The following is an 8,503-nucleotide window of genomic DNA, read 5'->3' on the forward strand; positions in this document are numbered from 1 at the left end:
GTTATGGTTTGTTCATGTGTCCATAGTAAATTATAAGCATGTTAGATTACAGGATGATTGTATGCTTATAATGGATAAATGGTAAAAACATACATTAAGTGTGTCATCAGTTCCTGAACAATTGTGTAGTCTTATAAGGTGAGCATGTAAATCTGTATATTCTGTTATGCTGTCTTGGAGTTAAAATTGATCTTTATATGTATGACATGAATTATCAATTATTGAATCTTGGGAAAAACTGTGTACAAGCCTGTTAAATAATACAATTTTACCATGCTTAATCTGGAACTATTGATGTTTGTATCTAATGTTTTACTATAAATTGTTAGATATGTGAGATAGTTGATAACTACAGTTATTACTTGTTTTATCAACTACTAGATGATGGATTACATGCACCGGTATGGGACGGTGACATGTTTAGGTTTGGATTAGTTTCAAAATACTACATCCTACCTACACGGAATAAGGGAATGGATTTCAAAACAAATCATACTTATGCTTAAGTCAAAAAAGCTACACAAGCTGAATGATTAACTGGATTACTTGTTATATAAGTTAAGTCAAAGAAGCTGCATAAGCTGAACGACTAACTGGATTACTGTTATATAAGTTAAGTCAAAGAAGCTGCACAAGCTGAATGACTAACCAGATTCTTGATGGATAATTAGGATCGGACTTTAAATATATTTTTATGGTACCGCGATACGAGCTTGAGTCTCAGAGTTGTCGGTTAGGGAGCGTATATGCAATACGATGCGTAGCTGGGTATGAGAGGTTGAGGTGTACCTTGTTAGGTCTAGGTACTCATGCCCATCTATGGGTGCGATTTCGCATGTTGTCTTCTATTCAGATTGAGACCCTCTCCATAGTCCAGTGAGAGTGCTGTAGTGTGAATATACATATATACGGACTATTAGCTATTGTTGAGTTGGTTAGAATGTATATGCGTATCGAGTCTCTGCTTGGATAGCAGTAAGATAGAACTTGTTTGTGGGCCTGACCTACTTCTATTTTTCAGGTGTTCGACCGTTCCAGTCGTAGGCTTGATCGTGCTGAGCAGAGACCATCACTCACTCTTCCGACGATGTAGGATTTCTCTCCATGGTTTATTATGCATGTTCTTTTAGTAGTTTTCTTTTTAGTTTGGATTATTATTAGGGGTCCACTAGAGATGGATTCCCGAGTTGTACTCATGGCGATTTCAGAAGTTGAATTTATTTATTTATTTTTTTATCAGTTGAGGATTTTATATTAGTATTCGTTTCAGCTTTATTATTTTACCTTCTTAAATCTATTTTGTAATCTGTGTTCGAATAAAGTATTAATTGTTTGATATTCCCTCGGGTTTGGGCCCGGGCCTGATTAACCCGCGTCTTGGATCCGAGGGGTATCACAGTTGGTATCAGAGTACTCCAGGTTCAAGTGTCTTTAGGATGTTTCATATTAAATATTTCGCGTAGTGTTTTCTATTGATTAGAGCTTAAGTTTAAGATTCGTTGTATTCTGTTACGGTCCATTTAAAATCGTACCAATGTCTGTCTTCTGTGTTAACAGAATGGTTAACACTAGAACCAGACGGAACCGTAGGCAGCGAAGGGAAGTGGCACGTAGGAAGCAAGATCTCCTACAGCGTCAGCAAATAAGGGAAGGACAACTACTGCCTAAGTTTCAGGAGGAGGAGCAGAAGGAAGGTGGCCAGTTGCATATCGAGCAGGAGGACGAACAACTAACTCAGGAGTCCTAAGACCAGGGCTACAATCCAGGCAGGAAACCAGAGTATACTCCTCAGTTAGTTTACACCATTGTTCAAACTGTAGCAGAGGGCATAACAACTGCACTTCAGAATCAGCTACCCGTTCAGCAGACACTAGAAGCAGTACCAGTGGTGCAGAATGTGTTTAAAGGACATTGTTATGCCTGTGGAGATTATGGGCATACAGCCAAACAATGTCCTAGGTTCACTCAGAGGCGGCATAATGAGGGACCACAGGCAAGATGGGATCAGTCAGAGGCTAACTAACAGAGGAGACCGTTTGGTACTTTTTGGGGTACTTGCTATACTTGTGGAGAGATGGGTCACACTTCCAGGCAGTGTCCTAAACGAGGAGATACCGGGCCGTTCAGGTAGGAGGGTACCGACTCCCAAGGAGGATGGTTCTTTTAGGAGTAATTTTAGTTATTTATAGTAGTGGAGGTATTAGTAAAAGGTATGGTACAGATTTAATCACACATATTAGTCGCATATTAAAGAATATTTTCTAATTATTCTTTTGTCAAGTTATGGTTTATAGTATGTTGAGGTTTCTTCTATAAATGGTTTATGGACCTATTTTGTGTTTATTTATTATTCTTGTTGCAATAATAAGGATTATCATAGTGGAGTGATTGGTTTTAGACAAACAAACAAATATTTGTTTATATGTATGTTGTGTTGAGGCAGGACGATTACCAAGGAGTTATAAATGAACTTGTATAAATCGATATGGTAGTTTTGTTACCGAATGATGAAGTCCCAGGATAGCACGATAATCTAAAAAGGTGTAGCTTCGGAGTATTTTAGTTACCTTACGTATTTTGCTCTATGGAGTATTCAGCATTCTGGTTTGGATAGTTTAGTTGGTGACACTAGATGTTGCAGACTCAAATTTTTAGCCAATCTAGTGGTTCTGGATATGCACACTCATGCTGTGCTACTTGGGATGGGCTGGTTATCCTACTACTATGGCCAAGTTAATTATTATGATAGGTCAGTTGTTTTTACCATACCTGGTCAGGACATATACGTCGTTGCTATACCACGTTCTAGCGGGGTCACTAGCACCTATTTGTTTCATGTGGAGGAGAAAACGGATGAGGGGACTACTGTATCATTGGATAACATACCAATTGTACAGGATTTCCCAGATGTATTTCAGGAGATTCCAGGGTTGCCGCCTAGTCGAGAGATTGACCTTGTGATAAACTTAGCTCCAGGCACTACGCCTATTGCTAGGGCACCCTATAGGATGGCACCAGTGGAAATGCGAGAGGTGAGGGATTAGATTCAGCAACTACTTAGCCAGGGTTTTATACGCAGGAGTACATCACCCTAGGGAGCACCAGTTTTATTTATGAAGAAGAAGGATGGTTCACTTTGGCTGTGTATAGATTATAGGGAGTTGAACAAGGTTACTATTCGTAACAAGTATCCATTACCCAGGATTGATGATCTTTTTGATCAGTTGAAGGGAGCTACATATTTCTCTAAAATTGATCTGCAGTCTGGATATCATCAACTTCGGGTTCGGGAGCAGGATGTTCCGAGGACAGCGTTTCTCACAAGATACGGATCTTATGAGTTTCGAGTAACACCGTTTGGGTTGACTAATGCACCAGCAGTTTTCATGGATTTAATGAACAAAGTCTTCAAAGCTTACTTGGATCAATTTGTCATTGTCTTTATAGTTGACATTTTAATTTACTCGAGGTCAGAGGACGATCATGCTAGACATCTTCGGATAGTCTTACAGACGCTTCGTAAGCACCAGTTATATGCCAAGTTCGAGAAATGTGAATTTTGGCAACGGGAGGTGAAATTTCTGGGTCACATGGTGTTAGAGAGGGGAATAGCAGTGGATCTAGCCAAGGTCTCAGCAGTGGTTGAGTGGGGAAAGCCTACTTTACCTACCGAGATTCGGAGTTTCCTCGGATTGGCAGGATATTACAGGAGGTTTATCTAGGGGTTCTCCAAAATAGCGGAGCCACTCACTCATCTGACTAAGAAGGGTGTATGGTTCGTGTGGGATGAACATTGTCAGAAAGCTTTTATTGAGCTGAAGACTAAGTTGACTTCTGCACCGGTTTTGTCTACCCCACAGAGTAGGATCGAGTATCTTGTGTACACAGATACTTCGTTGCAGGGTCTTAGATGCGTTTTGATGCACGAGGAGCGACCAATTTTGTATGGATCTCGGAAGCTTAAGCCTCATGAGCTTAATTATCCAACACATGATTTGGAGTTGGCAGTTGTGGTCTTTGCCTTACGTATTTAGAGGCATTATCTGTTGGGTGAATCCTTCAGGTTATTTAGCAACCACAAGAGTCTGTAGTATTTGTTCACTCAGCGAGAGCTGAATATGAGATAGCGCAGATGGTTGGAGTTTGAAAAAGACTATCACTTCTCTATACAGTACCATCCAAGGAAAGCGAATGTGGTAGCAGATGCACTCAGTCGCCGACCGTTGGTAGTCTTTTTGTTTTATTCGCTACTGAGTGGAATGCTTTAACGACAGTGGATGAGTTGTCAGATGCTTCTATGACTTATATGGTAGTTACACCTTTTATCATTCATAAGGTGTTAAAGGCACAACTCACGGATCAGCTGTACATGGACAAAGTTGTAGACCTAGCTTTCAGAGAGGTTCCATTCTACCATGTTGGGCTGATGGAGGTTTGAGGTACAAGGGACGGTTAGTGGTACCTTTTGCTGACAATTTGAGGAAGGATGTGATGACTAAGACTTATCACTCTGAGTTCTCTGTTCATCCAAGAAGGGACAAAATGTATTAGGATATGAAGCAGCAGTTTTGGTGGGCAGGTATGAAGAGGGACATTGCTCTTTTTGTTTCCCAGTGTAGGACTTGTCAGATGGTTAAGATTGATCATCAGATACTACCGATACTGGAGTGGAAATAGGAGAGCATTTCTATGAATTTTGTGAAAGGATTGCCTAATTCCTTTAAGGGTCACAACTCCATTTGGGTTATCGTGGACAGATTGATGGCATCAACTCATTTCTTGCCTATTCGTACTGACTTCACTTCGAAGCAATTGGTGAGACTTTACATTTCAGCGATTGTAAAGCTACGTGGAATTCCGTTGTCTCTTATATCAGACGGGGATTCGAGCTTTGTGTAAGGGTTTTGGACGAGTTTTCAGCAGGCTTTGGGTACAGAATTACACCTTAGTACTGCTTATCATCCTCAGACTGATGGACAGACTAGGAGGGTGAATCAGATTATGAAGGCTATGCTTCGGTCTTGTGTTCTTCATTTCAAGGGCCACTAGGAGGATTACTTACCACTTGTGGAGTTTACTATAACAATAGTTTCTAGAAGACTATTGGGATGGCACCATTTGAGGCGTTATATGGCCGACCGTACCAATCGCCTGTTTGTTGGATGAGGGTTGGCAAGAGCAGATTCTTGGGTCCTGAGTTCATTCAAGATACTTCCGAGAAGATCGCTTTTATTAGGGATTGCATGCGTATTATCCAGAGTCGGCAGAAGAGCTATGCTGATCGTCGCACACGTGCTTTGGTGTTTCGGGTTGGGGATCAGGTTCTCCTCAAAGTTTCAGTTTGGATCGTGTACACAACGTATTCCATGTTTCCATGTTGCGGATATTTCTGCGAGATGAGGATCGGTATCAGCATATCGATGTTAGGAAGATTGAGTTGCAGCCGGATGCAACTTCTTTGGAACCACCGTATCGGATTGTCGACCGTCGGGATCAACTCCTTCGTAACAAGGTCATTCTTTTATTTCGTGTTCAGTGGGGTCATCACAATGAGGCTGAGTTCACTTGTGAATGGGAGGATGTCATTCGCTCGCAGTTTCCTGAATTATGGGAAGAAGGTAAGAGCGAATTCCGAGGACGAAATTCCTTTTGTTTGGGAGGAAGAATGTAATACTCCTAATTTTAAAAGGATAGTCCTGATATTTATTTAATTGTCAAATTGAATTTTTAATTTATTAAATTGATTATTGGTTTGTTTGTTTGTTTGAATTAGTTGTGAGTTTATTTAATTGGATTTTGTTTTGCTTTAATTGATTAATTGATTTACTTGTACTTGAGAATTAATTGTGTTCAGTGTAGTTAATTATTTTACTAAATTTAATTAATTGAGTTTTTATTTACTTCAATTTGATGTTTCCTTCTTAACGTGGTTGTATATAGGGTTGCACACAAATTTGGTTTACAACTCTTATACGTAGCCGACAATTATATATCATAGGTTAGTTTATGGGCCGGGTAAGTCAGTTAGGGTTTAATGGAACCTAAGATTAGTGGCCTATAAATATACGGGTAAAATTCTGTCTAGGGTTTTAGAACCCTGTTCACGGTGGTGGAGGCAGAGAGACAAACCAGAGGAGAAAGCAGATAGTCACCGCAGAATTTAGTACGACGTCAGTGTAAGGCAAGTTCTAATCCAAACTCTATTCCTTAGGCTCATGTTCTTTGCATCTCTAATACAATTCCAGGAATCTATAAAGATTAAAAGTAAATTGGTTTGCATGTCTCTGTTGTTTTGTTTAAATTAAACATAGCATGTAATGCACTGCTTGATTTTAAATCTTTTGTATGTAACTCGTTAATTAATTCACATAACTAGATGTTTAATGCATGTAAACTGGTATGTCAAGAGTCAAATTAGTTTTTAACACTCAGAGAAGCATGAATATTACACTGTTTCACGTGGTTGAGTTATTCAGAACAGTGTGTGTTCTTTAAGGGAAAACTGCTCGTTCTAACCTTTTTGTTGCATAAATCTTGTTCCAATTGTTGTCTGGGAGTGACTAACTCCTTAAACTATTTCGGGATCACACTGGGATATACTTTTAACTAGTAGTGGCCTTAGAATTTAAGACGGATGCACTGCACGTTGCCGGAGAGGACGCAATTGGAGAAGATGAGCAGTTTAGGAGCAAAGGGCCAAAGAGACGGCTCCCCACAAGGGGGAGCCGGCTCCATCAATGGTGGAGGCGGCTCCACATGGTGTGGAGCCAGCTCCACTCAAAGGGGAGGCGGCTCCCCTGTGGGGAGACGTCTCCTTCTTCCTCTGTTGGGTTTTTTACCCTCTAGGTTGATTCCGGACTGATTTCTGATACTACGGGTGTGTTTAGGAGCTGTAATTGGGAGTTTTGGTTGGGATCTAGGATCAAATTAAGTATTCAGAGGGCTTGATAATGCATGTTAAATCAAGTAAGGTTTGCTGTTAGAACAGTATATATTTTTTAAGTAAAAATTAGCAGACTATTTTTTTTTTACTAAGGATTTAAATTGCACAACCTTATGGGTAGCAGTTCATCTGTGAGAGAGTTATGGTTTGTTCATGTGTCCATAGTAAATTATAAGCATGTTAGATTACAGGATGATTGTATGCTTATAATGGATAAATGGTAAAAACATACATTAAGTGTGTCATCAGTTCCTGAACAATTGTGTAGTCTTATAAGGTGAGCATGTAAATCTGTATATTCTGTTATGCTGTCTTGGAGTTAAAATTGATCTTTATATGTATGACATGAATTATCAATTATTGAATCTTGGGAAAAACTGTGTACAAGCCTGTTAAATAATACAATTTTACCATGCTTAATCTGGAACTATTGATGTTTGTATCTAATGTTTTACTATAAATTGTTAGATATGTGAGATAGTTGATAACTACAGTTATTACTTGTTTTATCAACTACTAGATGATGGATTACATGCACCGGTATGGGACGGTGACATGTTTAGGTTTGGATTAGTTTCAAAATACTACATCCTACCTACACGGAATAAGGGAATGGATTTCAAAACAAATCATACTTATGCTTAAGTCAAAAAAGCTACACAAGCTGAATGATTAACTGAATTACTTGTTATATAAGTTAAGTCAAAGAAGCTGTAGAAGCTGAACGACTAACTAGATTACTGTTATATAAGTTTAGTCAAAGAAGCTGCACAAGCTGAATGACTAACTGGATTCTTAATAGATAATTAGGATCGGACTTTAAATATATTTTTATGGTACCGCGATATGAGCTTGAATCTCAGAGTCGTCGGTTAGGGAGCGTATATGCAGTACAATGCGTAGCTAGGTATGAGAGGTTGAGGTGTACCTTGTTAGGTCTAGGTACTCATGCTCACCTATGGGTGTGATTTCGCATGTTGCCTTTTATTCAGGTTGAGGCCCTCTCCATAGTCCAGTGAGAGTCCGATAGTATGAATATACATATATACGCACTATTAGCTATTGTTGAGTTGGTTAGAATGTATATGCGTATCGAGTCTCTACTTGGATAGTAGTAGGATAAAACTTGTTTGTGGGCCTGACCCACTTCTATTTTTCGGTTGTTCGACCGTTCCAGTCGTAGGCTTGATCGTGCTGAGCAGAGACCATCACTCACTCTTCCGACGACGTAGGATTTCTCTACATGGTTTACTATGGATGTTCTTTTAGTTGTTTTCTTTTCAGTTTGGATTATTATTAGTAGTCTACTAGAGATGGATCCCCGAGTTGTACTCATGGCGATTTCGAAAGTTGAATTTATTTAATTTTTTTATCAGTTGAGGATTTTATATTAGTATTCATTTCAACTTTATTATTTTACCTTCTTAAATCTATTTTATAATCTGTGTTAGAATAAAGTATTAATTGTTTGACATTCCCTCGGGTTTGGGCCCGGGCCTAATTAACCCGCGTCTCAGATCCGAGGGGTATCACAGTTAGTATCAGAGCACTCCAAGTTCA

This window comes from Cornus florida, unplaced genomic scaffold, assembly GCF_030987335.1.
Source record: "Cornus florida cultivar Cherokee Brave unplaced genomic scaffold, ASM3098733v1 CherokeeBrave_3.0.0_Hap2_Chr04, whole genome shotgun sequence".
In the NCBI taxonomy this organism is placed as follows: Eukaryota; Viridiplantae; Streptophyta; class Magnoliopsida; order Cornales; family Cornaceae; genus Cornus; species Cornus florida.